The 16,798-nt window shown below is 41.9% G+C and overlaps 1 long non-coding RNA gene across 1 annotated transcript; it reads left to right on the top strand.

Annotated features, from left to right (window-relative positions):
• The first annotated feature begins 29 nt into the window (after positions 1 to 29).
• On the top strand, positions 30 to 10,868 carry LOC125299058. Its single transcript, XR_007194313.1, has 3 exons — positions 30 to 282; positions 2,439 to 2,636; positions 10,384 to 10,868. It is a non-coding gene; the product is annotated as an uncharacterized LOC125299058 (long non-coding RNA).
• The last annotated feature ends 5,930 nt before the right edge of the window (positions 10,869 to 16,798 follow it).

Genomic DNA, 16,798 nt, shown 5'->3' with positions numbered 1-16,798 from the left:
ACAATCACAGTCATTTCGAGTTAAACCAGTCTACAATGAAACATTGTGTCAACTGTTTATAACTTATATAGGCTATGCGTAATTTGTAGGTGCAGGATATGTCTTATACGATTTTGTAAACCTAATAATTCTATTGTCGAGTTATTATCTGCCGCACCACCTCATGTGAAATGAAAGTGAAAGTCAGGGGGACGGGTTTGTCTCGGAATTGTTGTTTAGTGAACAAAAGGTAGCCCTATCTGTTTGTTTTTGTGTCCCTTTTTGCGAGAGCTCACAACAAAGGTAAGGTAGTTTTGTATTAAATGTTAGCTTAAGGTAGCCTTTAGTGCCCTGTTATCTGTTTCTGCTATCGAGAACACTTTTGGTGACGTGAACCATTTATATTTGAAAATGCTTTATCGTTTGAGCAGAATAGCCTATTCCAGACCAGTTAGTCAGGGCAGTGATGTCATGTTAAATGAAAGAAAACAATAGGACTTCGTTCGTCTTGATATTTCAATGTGACATATTGAAAAGCATGTGAAAAGCACGTGCCAAAGGCAAATGTTTTACATGTTGGCCTACACGCTATGGTCGAGTGATAGGCCTACCTCTAAAGCACTCTCATGCAACCCACACCTGTAGTCACCGTATAGCTTTGAACTGTTAATGAATTCATACCCTAATGCCAAGTAGGCATATTCTTTCACGCAAACATACGGGTATTTGTGGGCGTTTTTGCGAGGTAACCATGGTATGCCATGTTTTGGAGGTGCAAACAAACGCTGCATTGCCATTGAGATCACATAGTAGGCCTAAGGAGCTGGGTCAAGGGTTATAATTGTATTTTGTCGTGTTTATTGTATAATTAAAGCACAGCTTTTATAGCCATCCATGCGTCTTTCCTTCTGGCTCTTTGGCAATGAATTTGGTAACTATAGCGGACTATTTGACGTCTTCAGAACACTAAGCAGGTGGAGGTGTCAAATATTGAGTTTCTCCAGTCTAGATTTTTTGACGTTAATCACTCCTATGATGTATTGCTATTGTCTATCCAAAGTAAAATAGGCTACCTGTTTCGAAGTTAACTGACGGTCAAATCAACCAAAACTCCGATTGTTTGACCCTCCAAGTGGTGTGTGGTAGGTCTGTGGTAGGTCTGTGAAGCGAGTTTGTGTGAAAGAATTGTTCATTATGATTTGTAACCTAGGCCTATATTACGGAAAGTAAATACAAGTTATGGAATACGCATGGGTTTTCAGCAAATGTATTAAAGACATTCTGAAAAATACAGTATTCAGGAATAACATGTCACAATATGTCACCAAAATGAAAAACAAAAATAATACTTTGGAACCTGACTTTATCCAATGTTAGGATTTCTGTACTTGAATATTATGTAAGGGATAATGGACGACACGGTGGTCTGTTCACAGAAGTTAATGCACGGTCGAGGTTGTAAAACGGCCCCGACGCGAAGCGGGTTAAACCTCGTAAGTGCATAATAAATGTAATTATTCCACTGCTTGGTTGAATTTCCCATTGTCCTACGTAATTTAGAACGACCATTAACCGTAGGCCCATGTTATTTGCACGCCTATGAAGAAGATCCATTTTGTGGGCCGTATCACACTTGTATATTAATTCGCCGAACTCGTTGTGAAGTTTAAATGAACTGTCACGTTGCATCTAAGCTGTAAAATGCAGACGTTCAGAACATGGCAACATTGTAGCATATGACGGAGGTGGCTTTTAGCTAGATGGATGACAGCAGGCTAAGTAAAATAGCGATGTTTCCAATCTAAAGTTCATCAGAATCTTGGGATATGCCCGCTTGACAACGGGAGAGATAGAACTAACGACTGGCCTTTGGCCGTAGCAACCATCTATTTAGAACTAGTAACGGCAGTTTGTCCTGCAAGTTGAGAAATTACTTGATATGTGTTGGAAGAAAGTAGTTCTACAAACAAGACAAGTTTTAGCGATTAAAACGTTTAAATTTTAACAGGAAATGAACACAACGCAAGTGGCAACAGTGGAATAAGCGGGATAATGGACTCCACGGTGGTCTGTTCCACCATACATAATATTACTGTTCCACTATAAATAATATTTCAGAAAACATCCAATACAAAAAATATATTGACATTATGTAAATAATCAGCTGTGGAAGTTTTGTGGGGATATCTATAAGTTAAGATTTGTATCATATTCACCTGTAAATATATCCCTGCATAAGCGTAGTATAGACATAAACAGGGTGATAACACACAAAAAGCTACTATGCAATGCTATCACTTTTTTCTAACTCTAGGGTGGTATACAGTAGGCCTACCTTGCCAAAAATCCCCATGAGACTTATTCCCCTCAGATGGCACTGACCAACCAGACCAGTACCTAAGGATTAATGATTAATTGTTTGTTGACATAGGTCCACAAAGTATAACTTGTTTTTGTAGGATCAAGGATGGTGAAAGTACATGAGGTCACCATTGGAAACACACTGAATTGTGAAAAAGACTTCAGGACATGTCTCAGACTGAAGCTCCGATCTTGGACTGGAACAACCAACTCGGACTGTGATGTCATCCTTGCCTACTGTCCGATTGTCTCACGAGTTGGGACTGACATCGAGGCTGCACTTGGGAAAATTCCTGGTAGGTAGCTAATTGAAAAAATAAATGATCCTTTACACAGTTTAGGCAGTAGTACATGCATGATATTATTATTTCAATGTACACTACCGTTCAAAAGTTTGTGGTCACCTAGACAATTTCATGTTTTCCATGAAAACTCACACTTTTATTCATCAAATGAGTAGCAAAGTTAATAGAAAATATATTGAAGAGATTGACATGGTTGATAGTGAATTGAATTTTATAATAATTCATTTTATTTATTATTTTTTTTTTTATAATGAATTTTATTTTAAATAATAATTTTGGTCCTTCAAACTTTCGCCAACTTTTCGTCAAAGAATTCTCCATTTGCAGCAATTGCAGCCTGGCAGACCTTTGGCATTCTAGATGTCAGTCTGAACAATTTCACCCTATGCTTCATGAATCACCTCCCACAAGTTGGATTGGCTTGATGGGCGCTTCTTGCGTACCATACGGTCAAGCTGCTCCCACAACAGCTCAGTAGGGTTGAGATCTGGTGACTGCGCTGGCCACTCCATTACAGACAGAATACCAGCTGACTGCTTCTTCCTTAAATAGTTCTTGCATAGTTTGGAGGTGTGTTTTGGGTCATTGTCCTGTTGTAGGAGGAAATTAGCTCCAATCAAGTGCTGTCCACAGGGTATGGCATGGCGTTGCAAAATGGAGTGATAGCCTTCCTTATTCAGAATCCCTTTTACCTACAAATATCCCACTTTACCAGCACCAAAGCAGCCCCAGACCATCACATTACCTCCACCATGCTTGACAGATGGTGTCAGGCACTCCTCCAGCATCTTTTCATTTGTTCTGCATCGCACAAATGTTTTTCTGTGTGATCCAAACACCTCAAACTTAGATTTGTCTGTCTATAACACTTCTTTTGCCTATCTAATTGCACAAGGGTTTTCTAATCATCAATTAGCCTTTTAACAAAATTAGCTAACACAAGTGATGGTTGCTGGAAATGGGCCTCTGTACACCTATGTAGATATTCCATTAGGAACACGCCAACATTTTGGGAAATTAGCTTATTCACCATCTCCCCTAGCCTGGCGGGCCATCCTATATCATTGAAATGTATAGTCTGGAATCGACCCATTCACCTCGCTTAATCCAAGGGGCGGGCATAGAATTGTCTTTCAAACTGCCTAGGCATGCAATAGGCCAGCGCTACGACCAATCAGAACAAAGAGCAGGATGAAGTGGCCAGAGCGAAACGGCAAATACATCCTTCTTCGAAAGGAATGACTTAAGTGCATTGTGTTGCTCAACTTTCAAAGAAAAGCACAAGTCCAACTCCTCCAAAGTTGACGCCAACGCCGATTCAAACAACCGCTCTTCGTTCGCCATAGCCACCTTCCTTGTTGTTTACCGTCGCAGGACTGTCGTCATCCTGTTAAGCCCGCCTTAAGACTCTCTAACAAAATAGAGCGCTGTGATTGGATGACGTCCACGGCGTCAGCCAATAGAAATCCTAGACTAGACGTACAGGCTGAGCAAATTAATTTGCCGCCGCTAGGGTGCGTCTAGATTTATAGGCTACATCTCCCCCAGAGTTAAATAAGATGATACATGCCCTTCACGTCTCTGTCTGAAGCACCCACCATTAGCATAGTTTAGCATAGCTCAGACCTTTGAAATCGGAAATGTAGACGTTTCGCTTTACACAGTTTTGTCTTCAGACTTCAAGTGGATACTGAGCTAACTTACAATGCAACTTGACATATAGTTAGCTTCAATTAACACCCAGCTCTCCTTATATGGGCAAAGATGGCAGCTTTGGTTCCTTTTTGTCGGCGAACTTCAGAGGTCTATTGAGGTGGGCAACTAGCCTATCCCTCAAAAGTGACAACATTGTTCTATTTACATGTTGTGACTAGTATTAGAATTAGATTAGAAAACACGCAAAGATGGCGCAGCTGTGTCTAGACGCCGTCAGGGTCGCTCTGCTTAGATTTTGTCTTATACCTACTCTTCTTACTTTCCTGATAAGTTTTACGGATCAATTTTTAGTCTGATCACATATGATCGCCAGATGCTCTTAGGGATTAGAAATCAGTTTAGCCTACCTTATGTCGACACGTCTTCTGAGAACAAGCCGGCGTTCCCAGCGAAGATTCTACAGCCTACTGACGGGACGCACGAGGCAAACAAACCGAAGATTTGAGCCAGGAAACATCGGGGTAGACGGGCAGGTATCCGAAACAGATTGAGAAGCAAGGCAAACCGACCACCTTTGCCCAGTATCCTGCTTGCTAATGTCCAGTCGCTAGTGAACAAACTGGATGACTTTAGAGCTAGGATCGCCTTCCAACGGGACATCAGGGATTGTAATGTATAGTGCTTCACTGAAACCTGGCTGTCACCCTCCATACCAGACCACTCAATCACGCCTGCCGAACACTTCTCTATTGTCCGCATGGACAGAACGGAGGAGTCCGGGAAATCCAAGGGCGAGAAAGTTTGCTTCATGACCAATAACAGGTGGTGTGAGCCGAGGAACATCACTGTCCTCTCCAGGGCCTGTACTCCTCACCAGGAACACTTGTCCATCGTATGCCGCCCACATTTCTTGCCCCGTGATTTCACCGCAGTTATTATGACAGCGGTATATATTCCCCCAAATGTCAGCACCCATATAGCCATATCTGAGCTACAGGTGGTGATAAATAAACAACAGCAGCGTCAACCAGGGGCTGCTCTTATCGTTCTTGGTGACTTCAATAGGGCCAAACTTTGTCGCGGACTGCCAAAATTCAAACAGCACATTTACTTCCCGACGAGGGGCGAAAACATTTTAGATCACTGCTATACTCCGTTTAGAGACTGCTATAAAGCTATTCCCATGCCCGCTTTTGACAAGTCAAGCCACGTTGCGGTTTTTCTTGTACCAAAATACAAACAGAAGATCTTGCAGGAAGCGCCGGTGACGAAAGACGTCCAACGTTGGTCTGACCATTCGGAAACGTTGCTCCAAGATGCGCTAGAGAACGCGGATTGGGAGATGTTTCGAGTGTCCTCAGATGACATCAGTGAATTTGCGGAAGTGGTGGGGAGCTACATTCATTTCCTGATTAATGACATCATACAACATGTCAAAATTAGAGTTTACCCAAACCAGAAACCATGGATGGATAAAACTCTGAGGGCAGCACTTGCAGCACGCACTGCCTCATACAATGCTGGAATCATATCAGGTGACATGACAGGCTTTAGAGAAGCAGTTTATGGACTAAGGAAGACTGTGAAAGCTGCAAAGATCTGCTATAGGGACAGAGTGGAAGCTGACTTTCATGCTGGTGATTCGGCCAGTGTGTGGAAAGGCCTTCGGGTCATGACTGGCTATAAAACCAAGTCTAGCCCCATTAGCTCTGATCCCTCACTAGCTGATGAGTTAAACACTTTCTATGCACGCTTTGACCTTGCCAATCAAATGGCAGCCGGAACTGTAAGGACTAGTGTAACTGGGGCACCCCCTTTCACTATCAGTGAGAGTGACGTGAGGGGAGTGTTCAGGGGGGTAAATGGGAAAAAGGCAGCAGGGCCCGATCAGATTCCCGGTAGGGTCCTAAAATCCTGTGCCAACCAGTTAGCCCCATATACAGTAATCAGTAATCTTTAACATGTAATCTTTAAAGTCTCTTACAGATTATACAGTAATCTTTAACATGTCTCTGGCCCATGCTATCGTCCCATCTTGCTTTAAACAGTCTATTATAGTCCCCGTGCCCAAAAATAGCAATCCTATAGACCTGAATGACTACCGCCCTGTGGCCCTCACATCAGCAGTGATGAAGTGTTGTGAGAGACTAGTGAAAAAGTATATCTGCCAAACCCTGCCTATTTCGTTTGACCCCTTACAGTTTGCCTATAGAGCTAGCAGAAGCAGGGACGATGCTATTTACAAGTCTTCTGCACACCACACTGGCTCACCTGGACAAGGAGAGGGGAAACTATGTGAGGATGCTGTTTATAGATTACAGCTCAGCATTCAATACCATAGTACCCCTCCGCCTGATTGACAAGATGTGGGCGCTGGGGTTCAATACCCAGTTGTGCAACTGGGTGCTCAGTTTCCTCACTGATCGCCCCCAAGTGGTCAGAGTGGGGGGAGGAGTTACTTCAGGGAAGCTGACCGTCAATATAGGCTCTCCCCAGGGGTATGTCTTAAGCCCGCTGCTGTATAACATCTATACACATGACTGTACAGCCACCAACAGTTCAAACACCATCATCAAGTTTGCAGATGACACCGTGGTGCTGGGTCGCATTTCAAATAACAACGAACAGGCCTACCTGAAGGAGGAACATCAGGAAGACTAAGGAAATGGTGGTGGACTTCAGGAAGGTGTCCAGCAACAAATACATCCCAGTTAGCATCAGTGGGGAGCCTGTGGAGAAGGTTCCTAGTTTTAAGTACCTGGGGGTACATCTTACTGAGGACCTCTCCTGGTCACTGCACACTCAACACCTGACAGGGAAGTCCAGGCAGCGATTGTACTTTCTCCGCCGACTGAGGAAGTTCAAGGTCTCTCCCTCCATCTTGAAGACCTTCTACTCCTCAGCGGTGGAGAGCATTCTCACAGGCTGCATCACTGCCTGGTACGGTAACTGCACAGCACAAGACAGGGAGGTCCTGCAGAAAGTGGTGCGCTCTGCGGAGCGGACCATAAAAGCCCCCCTCACAAGCCTGAGAGACATATATACCATGAGGGTGGGGGCAGAAAGGCTAGGCAATCAAGGACATGGGTAGATGGAGGAGAAATCAAAAATAATAAATAAAAAGTTCTATGGAGATGTGCAAAAGTTGGAGAAAGTCAGATATGTGTGTGTGTGTGTGTGTGTGTGTGTATGTGTGTTTTGACGTGTGATGAAATAAGAAAATAAATAAAAGGTCTGTAGCAAAGGGGAGAGGGATGTAAAAGTGCTAAAAGTCTTGTAGGGTGTGTGTGGGGGTCATGAGTGCTGAGGAGTGAATGAGTGCAAAGTCAGTATAGTGTGAGTTCAGAGTTGGGAAATGTTTGAGAGTGCTGAGGAGTGAATGTGTGCAAAGTCAGTATAGTGTGAGTTCAGAGTTCGGATGGCCTGGGGATAAAAACTTCTCCTGAGTCTCTCAGTTCTGGCTTTGTGACTACATAGGCGTCTTCTTGATTTCAGCGGTAGGAATAATCTATTGTTAGGATGAGAAGAGTCCTTCAGAATCTTTTGGGCTCTTAGGAGTACTCTTCTGAGTTCTTATAGTACGTTCAGCTGAGCGCACTACTCTCTGCAGAGTACTACAATCTCTAACTGTGGAGTTCCCATACCAGGTGATGATGCTACCAGTTAGAACACTCTCAACCGCTGAAGTGTAGAATGCCTTCATGATGGATGTAGAAACTTTGAATTCCCTTAGCTGACGAAGGAAGTAGTCGTTGTCTGGACTTCTTCAGAACATATTGAGTGTTAACAGTCCATGTTAAGTCTTCAGTAATGTGGACACCAAGGTATTTAAAACTTGTGACTCTCTCTACAGGTTGCCCGCTGATCATTAGTGGGGTGTAACTGTAGTTCTGCTGCTGCCTTCTGTAATCCACTACCATTTCCTTGGTTTTATTGATATTCAGTGTCAAGCTGTTAGATTGACACCACTGTGCCACCTCATCAACCTGATTCAAGTAGAGCTGTTCATTGTTGTTACTAATCAGGCCCAAGATCACTGTGTCATCTGCAAACTTGATTATGGAGGTATGACTACTGTTGGCTTTGCAGTCATGTGTGTAGATGTTGTACAGCAGTGGACTCAAAACACAGCCTTGGGGAGCACCAGTGCTGATGGTTAATGAGTCAGATGTCAGACCCCCACTCTAACCACTTGTGAGCGGTTGGTGAGGAAGTCAAATATCCAGTGACACAGGGTGGTGTTCAGTCCTAAGGCCTTCATCTTTGTGACCAAGGTGAGAGGTACTATCGTGTTGAATGCTGAACTAAAGTCAATGAACAGCATCCTCACATAATTCCCATTCCCCTCCTCCAGGTGAGTTAAGGTGGTGTGCATGAGGTTTGAGATGGCATCCTCTGTAGACCTGTTGGCTCTGTAAGCAAATTGGAGGGGGTCGAAGAAGGAGGCAGGGAGGGATGAGCAGATAATGTTTTTCACAAGCTTCTCAAAACACTTCATCACTGTAGACGTCAGGGCTACTGGCGGTAGTCATTCAGACATGATGGACTTTTGTTTTCGGTACTGGAACAATAACAGACTGCTTGAGGCAAGTAGGAACTGTCTCTTGAGCCAATGATGTGTTAAAGATATAAGTGAACACAGGAGCTAACTGAGCAGCTAGGATTTCAAAACCCTGTTGGAAATTCCATCCGGTCCAGCAGCTTTTCTACAATTAACCCTCCTAAAGGCATTGCTCACATCGACCTCAGAGACACAGAAAGGTGCATCCTCATTTGCTTCACATGCTGCAGCTAGTGCAAGATAGTCTGTGTTTTTCATGTCAAAGCGAGCATAAAAAGCAAGTTCATCAGGGAGGGCTTTTACTCACATTCATCATAGGAGGGGACTTTCTTTCAAAGCCAGTGATGGTTCGGAGTCCTTTCTACACTCGTGCTGGATCACCCTCCAAGAAATCAGATCCTTCTCAGTTGTAACTGAGAGTGGGTCTGGGGAAGGTTCGTTCACAGCCCATTTCCAAAGGGCGTTCCCAAACGGATGCTGAAAAACCAATCAGAGCAACGAAAGAAACAGAGTGACGGAAACACACAATTTGCAACACTGTCTGGTTGTAGGGAGAAGCAGGAAGAATTAACCACTTTTTAATTAAATGTAGGCTAATTTACAAAGACATCGTGCCACACTGAAAGCTAATATTTTGTCACTAGCAATTTACATCTGCCCTCTGTCAAACATTTGAAAATTGCATTTTCAGCTCTGAACAAAACCGTTCACGTTCAAACGAGCATTTTGTTTCATTCGTCTTTTCTGACTGACCGGGACATATAAAGCAGGAATGGGGGATGAGATACTGAAACGTTCAAAGCAATTATGCCGGAATTGTTTCAAGGCAAACACTGATTTGTAGCATTCGAGTTATGCTCGCATAGTAGCCTATGTGTTTTCTGTCGGCTACGTGTCCAGCTAATGTAGGCCTATAAATGAACAGAATATCAAACCGTTTTCAGTAGCCTATACTTTTGCAGATATCACATAGGTAGCCTACCCCTTACATGTTTGTACAATGTTGCATATTTAAACATAAGGAAGCATTTAAGAAACCTCTAACTCCCTGTCTTAAACCACCATGATAGCAGCTTCAAACAAGCAGCAGCAGCCATCGTTGATGTGTTTTTTTTTTTTTTTTTAAAACCCGGCTTCTTCAACAGGGTGCGCTATCGTCATCGTGTAAAGCCCACCTCAAGGGTTCTGATTGGTGCTTAGATCTAGGAAAATTGGAAATGGGCTAGAATGGGTTCTTGGCTAGACGGACTTTCAGAGCGAATCTCAAATTTGCCGGAAGTACGTCTGGGTTTTTCCCAGGCTATGTCTAGACTGTATTTCTGATTAATTTAATGTTATCTTCATTGAAAAAAAACAGTGCTTTTCTTTCAAAAATAAGGACATTTCTAAGTGACCCCACGCTTTTGAATGGTAGTGTACATATTTTTTTTTGCCTACAGTAAATGTGCAGAGATGATCAATACAGTGGATCATCACCTCAGCATCTCTGAAGTTGTTGTCTTCATCTCATTTCTTTCACAGGAGGTAAGCCTACTGTCCTAGTGGTGCTCCATCACACGTTTGATCAAGATTTCATCGTGCCAGACACAAGAAGATTTGTAAACAGGCATGACATGATCACAGTGAATTGCCTTTTTCACGAGTCCCAAGGACTGATGAGAGGCCAACTTCTTGACACAGCTTTAGAAGATACTTTACGTTTCCTCAGAAAGTATGACTATCCTCCTCATCAAGATGAAGATAGCGTTGCAAAGGTGCCTGGTTCTCAGTCAAGCCATGGGTTACGCCATGGTTTAAGCTCATTGGTGTTTTTAGTGTCATTGCCTTATTTTATTACAAAGACAATATAAAAAAGGTGATTGTACCGCAATTTCAAAAAATGTTCTCCTTCTCTACGAGATAAGGATTGCTTGAATGGAATTATTTGCTTGAATTACTTGAATGTAAGACTTGTTTTACCTTCATTGATGCCAAGTTGTATGAGATTAAAACAGTTGACAATGCCAGTGGTGGTAGCCTATTAATATTTAAATCAGAAGCTGACAAGGTTTCCTCAGCATTTTTGTTCAAGATGCATGCAATGTTATTTTATTTCAGTGTTTAGTACTGTGGCTGACAGGGAAAAATGGGCTGCATATTAAGAAAACACATGCAAATCGACAAAACAAATGCAAATAGACAAGCAACTTAAGGAAACATCTTCATCGATTTGACAACACATGTGCAGCATTTAGAAAATACAAAGAAAATTCAGACAACACCAACAGAAGTGTTTCCAGAGGATACTTAAAAGTTATGAACATGTCTGGACACGTTAAGGGTTCGCTATTTGCATGTCCTCTCTCCTCTGTCCTCGGTCCTTTAGCTTGTGCCATGGAAATCGTTCAAAGCTCAACGCCTTGAGGATGTCTCATTTGTCTAATTATACCAGAGGAGGCGAGGAGAAATGGCCAATATGTGATGAGGCAGAGGTGCATCCTACGTGGAAGTGTTTTCAGTTGGAATGATGCTGCGTTCCAGTGCCCATCCAAAGCAATGGGACGTGGGACTTATCCTACCTGAAGTATACTAGCTCCTACTTCAAAGCGTTCCAAGCAATTGAAGTGTAATGTTAACAGAAAACATGGACGACCGCCGCGCTAAGGCTGATACTCGCTTTATTTTTGTCTGCTGTGGAGCCGTACAGTATATGTAAAGGGCTGCATTTCGCTATAAGATATCTGGGTATATTTTTACCGTGTATACCGGTTATATATATATATATCGGACTTGTGACCGGAGGGTTGCCGGTTCGAACCCCGACCAGTAGGCACGGCTGAAGTGCCCTTGAGCGAGGCACCTAACCCCTCACTGCTCCCCGAGCGCCGCTGTTGTTGCAGGCAGCTCACTGCGCCAGGATTAGTGTGTGCTTCACTTCACTGTGAGTGTGTTTCACTAATTCACGGATTGGGATAAATGCAGAGACCAAATTTTCCTCACGGGATCAAAACAGTATATATACTTTAATACTATATACTATATATCTTCATGCTAACAGATAATAACAACATAATTTTACGGCAGAATATGAAAAACAAATTGCAGTGTCTAAAACAACCAAAGAAGCAAAGTTTATAGCCTATTCCTTGAAGTTTTACTTCTCATGACGTCCACGGGCGACAGGCATTCCAGTGCACTTTTCTTAGTTGGAGCAATCATTGGCCCAAACTGCCAATGTGAAAAGTTCCATGTCTGTCAACTTTCGGTTTAAAACAAGTTTGTAGTGCTTTATTAGTGACAATAATTGCCTAGATAAGAAAGAAAGAAAATATTTTTTATAAAAAAAGAAAATAATAACAAGAAATATTTTATATGCTGTAATTATCATGAACTCCCATGCCAACTTTTAAAAAAAAGTTGATGCCTGTTTTGTTTATGCATCGTACTGTATATAAGATAAATAAATTCAAGAATTCATGACCTCATGTGTTGAGAATTTTGTCAAATATGTTTAGTCTAGCATAACAGGCCTGGTAGTGCTGTGTCTGTGGTCAAAAATTGCATCATCAATGTTGGATGGAATACGGCGTGTCCATGTTCAAATTATATTTTAAGTCAATATTAGCCCTCTCGCCCGCTTGTGGTGTATAGGTTAAAGTGTATGGTGTAACATTTTATTTTATCTAATTAACAAATTGTCTGTTTAGTCTAGCATAACAGGCCTGGTAGTTGCCAACAAGGTCTTTTTTGATAGGGCTTCTTCTAAACTTAATGGCTTCGCCACTATATAGCTTAAAGGAGAATTCCGGTGTGATATTGACCTAAAGTGTATTGAAACATGATACCGAGTGTGAACGTATGTCTCATAGCCCATCTCGACTTGTCCCCTGCACTCCAAAATCTGGCTAGTTAGCGATGCTACCAACAACTTTTTTCAGTAGTGGTGCCTCGCATCGGGCTAGCCATGCAAATAAATCACTGTTTTACACCCATTTACGAGGCTCAATGTATCTCCACACTTCATTGGTAGACTTCCTAGGGCCCTGACATTTAAAACGAGACATTGAGAACTTTGAAAAAGCACTGGTAGTTTACTTACAAGACGATTTATACAGACAGTATCTTCACGAAGTTTAACGTTTGCAGCCATCTTGAATTTAGTCACGATAAAGTCGAAGCAACGGTAAGAATGAACAGGTATGATAAGGGATCAGATTCCAAAAATAATTCAGTGGAAATGCATGGATTCCAGTTTCTTCCAGTAGCAGCAACTGGAATCCATGCATTTCCACTGAATTATTATTTGCATGGCTAACCCGATGCGGCAAGCACCACTATTGAAAAAATGTTATTAGCATGGCTGGCCCTAACTAAGCACCACTATTTTGGATGTGCAGGGGACAACAGATTTGGGCTATGAGACATACGTTCACACTCGGTATCATGTTTCGATACACTTTAGGTCAATATCACACCGGAATTCTCCTTTAATATATTTTCATGAAACCAACACGATTATCAGGCGGAACAAATATTTCTGGCAGGCTATTGTTCCGAACCGGAAGACTAGATCAAAGGAGAGAACTTGTTTACCAAAGATGTACTTTCATTGGCCAACCGCTCTCATTTGCGTAAAGTTCATCAGAGCCATAGACAGTAAAGATCAGAGCCAGAGAATGTCTAAATAACCGCCACTCTCGGGAAACTTTCGGTTTCTGAACTGGTTGCAGTTCCTGTTCTGGTTCCATGTGAGGGCGCTCACGAATAAGTGTAGAATGAATGGAGGTCTATGGAGCTGTACTTCAAAATCCACTTGTTTTCTCGGGATATCATTTTTTGCCCAGAAATTTGAATGTTGCATTCGAAAGAGGGGGCAGAGAAAATACACACCGCTGAGTATTATATTTTTTGAGTCACTTATTTGTTCTAAAAAGCCTTTCAAATGCATCAATGACGTCATTCATCAGCAGAAAGCTAGTGTGTTGTGGGCAACAACGACCCAACCTGTAAGAAATCATAAGGACGTACCGGTAAGTACCCGTTCATTCAACTTTTGACCTATAATCCATATTGAGCTTGCAGACACCAAAATCAAATCTTCGATTTTTCAACGACAACCAGGTGGAAGAGACAAATTTAGCCGTCTAGCTCCATAGACCCCCATTGTTTTTGCACTTATTCGTGATAGCCCCTAGCGGAACTGCAACATATTGCAGGTACAATGGAGTTAATAGGGAGTGACCCGGCTCTCCATAAACGGGCTCTGGCAGAGCCCAACTTCTTGACGCGCCGCCTCTGTTCGAATGGCCGCACCGCCTTCCCAAGGTGCATTGCGGAAGCATAAACCACGCCTTGCCGCTCTCCATAGGAAATCAATGGGCTATGTGCGGCGCGGTGGGCTTTGACGCGATAATGGACACGAGCCGTAAGAGGAGATGCAGCGCCACGTTATCAGTAATTGATGATCTCTTAAAAGTGATGTGTGAGTGAGCGGGACATGGTCTGCACACTGAGATACTTTATTTATTCTTAAAAGGCCTGATGAAGTGTTGAGATCAAAATATTGCCTTTTAAGAATAAATAAAGTATTTCTTGGAACCCATATACAGTGTACAGATCATCTCCTTCTCTCTCTGACACGTTTTGTCTGGCACCTGTTACAACATATTTTGGATGTGCGCACCCGTCTCTACAAAAAACAAAATAGTGAGCGGAACACCTTATTTCTTGCCACTCCTTGATTCCTCCATCCTCCTTACATTCCTTAACAAAATGAATTAGAAGGAGGGCTTAGGACAGAAGGGCCCCAGTCATCCCAGCCACAGTGTCTTCACCCTACCATCTGGTAGAAGGTACAAGAGTATGCAGACTTGTACCAGCAGATACAGAGACAGTTTCTATCCACAAGCCACCAGGATGCTGAACTGTTATTCTCTCCCCCATAGCTAATCAACCTCATAGAACCCCAACCCAGACACACAACATAACCCCCCCCCTCCCCCACACACACATACACACTATTTCATTATCTTTTCATCACCACCATCTACTTTATCTTTTATTACTTTTTTTACTACTTTTGCCTTTGTTTTTTGCTTACTAATTATCCTTTATTTTAAAATTATTTTACCTTGTGTTTTATGTTTTCTTTTCATTATGATCTTTACCTTTTAACTATTCTTTGACTATATTGCCTTTCTATGCTTTTTATTTGTTATTATTGTTTGGTTTTGTTTATGTAAAGCACATTGAATGACCTCTGTGTATGAAATGCGCTATATAAATAAACTTGACTTGACTTGACTTCTTAATTACTGCTTTTAATTTATTCTTTTTAAGTTTAGTTGGCTCTTGAGCTTCAGAATTTCATTACTTATAATTCATTTTATAAGTACATGACTATAAAACTACTTGAACTTGAACTTGAGTATGGACAAATAGAGAAATTACCTAAACCCACGGTATTGGTGCTGTGCAACTCATGAGCTGGCAATGTAAAGTGTCAAAGCTAACCAGGCTAACAAACAGGTGAGTAGGCCTAAAGTCATGAAGTCATGTGACTTCATGTAAGCCTACAGTAAGTTTGTTTCTGAAAGGAAAGGAGCAAATTATTTTTTAAAAGGGCAAAGTCATACAGAGGCCACGAAGGGCCATGCTGGAAAAAAAAATTTCGAGGTGAAAATGTATTTTTAGAGCCCTTTTGCGTTCCCTCATAGATTTGTGATCCCTCACAATAGTGTTCCCAATACTTTGTGAGAGAAAGCAAAATGTATTGTTATGGAACGCAATAGAAGCTCAAAAAATAAATCCCCCCTTCACCGATTTACATTTATATTTACGTAGTTATTATTTACAGATCCCCAAATGGACATAGGAATATATTCTTATTGAGGTGGGATTTAATTTTTTGAGCACCATGGATAAACGTGTCAGCCAAATGAATCGATGAATGAGATGACCTGAGTTCCCTGTCCAAAGCTGAAGGGTTATCACGTTTTGTTTATCCCTCTCTCTGTCTTTTTGTTAATGATTTTGTTTGTAAAGAGATAAATAAGTTATTCTTTAATTTCATTTGGAAGAACAGAACAGCTAAACTCAAAAAAGGGATAATCACTAACTGTAAAGGAGAGGGTGGACTTGAGGCAGTGAACTTTATTGATCTGAATTATTCCTTTAAAGTGAACTGGATTAAGAGGCTTTTGTGTAGTCCTCTCTCTATTTGGAACTTTATTCCGCATAATGTCTTTAGCATGGTTGGTGGTATACATTTCCTGCTACAATGTAATTGCTCGATACCCAAACTTCCAATTAAGTTGTCCAAATTTCACCAACAACCACTGCTATCTTGGAAAATCTGCTACCTGCACAATTTCTCCCCACATTATGCCTTTCTTTGGAATAAGTGTAAGATCATCAGCAATAACAAATCTTTTTTCAAAACTGGTATGAAAAGGGTATCAATCGTATTGTGGACTTGTTAGATGGCAAAGGGGATGTACTGTCTTATGAACAATTCATGGCTCAACATTGTTTCCCTCTATCTTTCAAACAATATAAGTTGGTAACAAAGGCTATCCCTAGGGCTTGTTACAGCTATACTTAAAAGTCATCTTTTTTTTTTTTTTTTTTCGCATGTCCAAATTTCCGTCAAGGATTCCCGGGACACTGTAAGACCGGGGTACACGAAACTTGGTGGGCATGTAACCCCACATGGATAGCATGGAACCTCCTGTTTTCGTTTTGATCTGTAGCCCCCCCGCTAGAATGGACCCCCCGAAAGGAGGGTAGGGCAGACACAGTTTTCTGTGAATGTCTTGAGAACCGTAGGGCCTAGGATGACCAATTTTTTGCGTATGTAAAACCATTCCATATGCACACATGTGCATAAACAGATACACACACATACATTCACAGTAATCATACGTATCACACATACTCACACAGTAGACATATGTAC

The sequence above is a fragment of the Alosa alosa genome, chromosome 8 (genome assembly GCF_017589495.1).
Source record: "Alosa alosa isolate M-15738 ecotype Scorff River chromosome 8, AALO_Geno_1.1, whole genome shotgun sequence".
Taxonomy (NCBI): Eukaryota; Metazoa; Chordata; class Actinopteri; order Clupeiformes; family Clupeidae; genus Alosa; species Alosa alosa.
The sequence above is the reverse complement of the archived record's forward strand: the minus strand, read 5'-3'. Positions and strand labels throughout refer to the sequence as shown.